At 36.9% G+C, this 2,813-nt stretch overlaps 1 protein-coding gene across 1 annotated transcript in view; it reads left to right on the forward strand.

Annotated features, from left to right (window-relative positions):
• LOC135195728 (rho-associated protein kinase 2-like) overlaps positions 1–2,813 on the forward strand; it is a 166,614-nt gene that overhangs the window by 38,632 nt on the left and 125,169 nt on the right.

Below are 2,813 nucleotides of genomic sequence, written 5' to 3' on the forward strand. Positions count from 1 at the left end.
CTTCTCTCCAAAGGCGGCCTCATCTTCCCAATGACTTTTATATTGATGAAATCGTCAAGCACGCATGCGTAACACTTTCGAATGTCCTATAATGGACTCCCGATCTGAAATAAAAAATGCAATTTTTCAACATTGTCATGGAAAATAAAACAATTTAAAAAATAGTGTACACTACCAATTCTACAATGTATTGTCAATTTGATAAAATTCATGTTCAAAAATTCAAGTGGTGGGGTGTTGTCTCATTGCAGTAAAGAATAAATGTGCGACTAGATTAGTCCATATGGCAGAACAATTTTAGGAAAAAGGCCAGGATCGAGGTTTGTGGTGCAAAGTACCACAGGTGACAGTTCTAGAAAAGAAACGTAGTGTGGTGCCACAGGCAACCTTGCTCTAAAATGAGAAACCCAATACATCCTCTCCTAACAAGAGTAAGCGGTGAAAGAGTATGCCTCTAACGTTTGGGAGAACAGGAAGAAAGAAGACTACAAAGGAGAGTGACTGCAATCAAAACTACTATCTTTAATACCGAAAGAAACCTCCTAAATGTTGGACAACTGGCAAAGACCTGTTGGCATAAGCAACATGCCTGGGAGACCAAGATGAAGGGCTAGGGCAATCAGTACCATAAGTGGAAAATCACACCATATCGAGGCACTACGTACTAGCCAGAAGAAGGAGTTCCAGGATATGGATTGCTAGGGGTTTGTAGCCTCCAAGAAGATCTTGAGAAAAGACTCAGACCTAGCATAAGCTTGCTGCTCTCCGCCTACAACACCAGCAACTTATTTACCAGCACTTTGCTCAATCTAACGTGCATCTATTGGCGGCCTAACACATCAAGCCAGGTTGATCAGCAAAAGAAGCCTAGGTACACAAACCATTTCCTCTCCCCAACAAACCCTGCTCCTTTGTACCTCCAGTAAAGAGGGAGAGTCCAAGGAAATTATTAAGCTCTACCTCTGCCACAAGGTAAAACCCAAATCTTGATTGTAAAATAGTGGGGCAACACAGCTAAAACAGCTATCATAAATTCCACAAATTCTTCTAATGTGGCCCTAAGACTAGCTACATCTGATTCCAACTTTCTAACCCTCATATCCTGACTGATGTGGGGAGATTTAATCTGAGAAAGGGAACATCTTGAGGGACTCAGGAGAAGGATTATTATGCACTGGAGAAAGAGGAAAGCAACTATCTGACCAATCACTAAAAAGGCGCTTACTCTAATCGCTTATTATCTCAGATAGAGTTCCTACCTTGACGAATCCTACTCCTTTCAGCTTCGCACCACCTCTACATTTCAAGTAACTATACCCGACACTAATTGGCCAATTAACATACTCATTACAGCAGTCATTAAATAAACAATCCTTACTCCAGCACCTAATACATGACTTCAGCAAGTTAAAGTCAAACTAAGGAGGATTTATTAATGTCTTCTTTAACAGACATCCTAAACTGTCCACAAAGCCAATCAACATTAAAACAAAACTATCCCAAAAAGCAAATTAAACAACATTCTGTACACCAGTCCTCTTACCGCAACGACAGAAACAAAGCTAACAACAGTCACATAATCCATGATTGACCCTTAAGGAAAGAGTCAATGGAAAACAACATGACAATCTAAGTAGATATTTTTTGTTTTATAATCTGTTGTTCTCCCAGTCATCAAGTGGGACTTTTATACCTATCATAATAATAGAGGTAAGATTCATTTCATAATTGAGAATTAGATGCTGTATTGTGATCTTACATTATCAGAATCTGGATGATTAAAAACTGGTGGAAGATGTAACTTTAAATCAATGGTATCTGAACTTTTGAGTTAGATGACAATTTTACATCATCAGAATTCAAATATTTGAGAACAGCACATGTAATTTTACAACATCAAAATTCAAACAGTTGAAAGATGAACAATGTAAGTTTACATTATCAGAATTCAAACAGCAGAGAATTTGTAAAAGCAATTTTAAGTCATCAGACTTCAAATAGCTAAGAATAGTACAGTAGTTCTACATCACCAGAATCTGAAAAGGTTAGCAGTAGTATGGAAATAAATGGGGAAAATCACTTACATCTGTTGACAAATGCCTCAACATTTTTGTTCCTTCTAATGGCCTGATGATCACAATCAGAGACCATTGCCTGTACAGAGTCCTAAAAAAATTTTTTAAAAATTAAAATAAAATTATTAGTAACAAGGAAAGGAAAGATTTTTTTTTAGTAAAATAAAACTACCTTTTTGAATAATAACTGAAACAACAATTGACAATCAGGCAAACTTTCATTTCAGATCATATCTCACGGAAAGCGGTTTACAGCCTATACTTACCAATAACGAGTCAACATTGAGAACACCTCTTGGATCCCGTAGCTGCGCCTCCAGTTCACGGAGGCGCCGCAGTCGGTCACTGTCCGAGATTGGCTCCATCACTAAAAATGAAAATAAACAAGTAAATAGATTTCCTCCATCATTAGAAAAGAAAGTAAATAAAAACAAGATTAGTTCCAGCACTACACATGAAAATAAAAAAATAAACACAACTTTAAAATACTGGAAAACATTTTTACTTTTTTATTACGGGTCTTCATAATCAAAAAGTCCCTTTCAGCTTGATTTATACTTAAGCTTACATGGGTGGACAGATATACGTATTATATTTTGTCCATGTGCCTAGACAAGGAGGAAAATGGAGCCATTCAGTGCCAAACTAAAATCAAGAAATGAATGAATGAAATGCGTGTTGGGAAATCTAGTACTGTAGTGAACAAAATTCTGGATAGAATGTTAAGAGCAGATATGA

This window comes from Macrobrachium nipponense, chromosome 16, assembly GCF_015104395.2.
Source record: "Macrobrachium nipponense isolate FS-2020 chromosome 16, ASM1510439v2, whole genome shotgun sequence".
Classification (NCBI taxonomy): Eukaryota; Metazoa; Arthropoda; class Malacostraca; order Decapoda; family Palaemonidae; genus Macrobrachium; species Macrobrachium nipponense.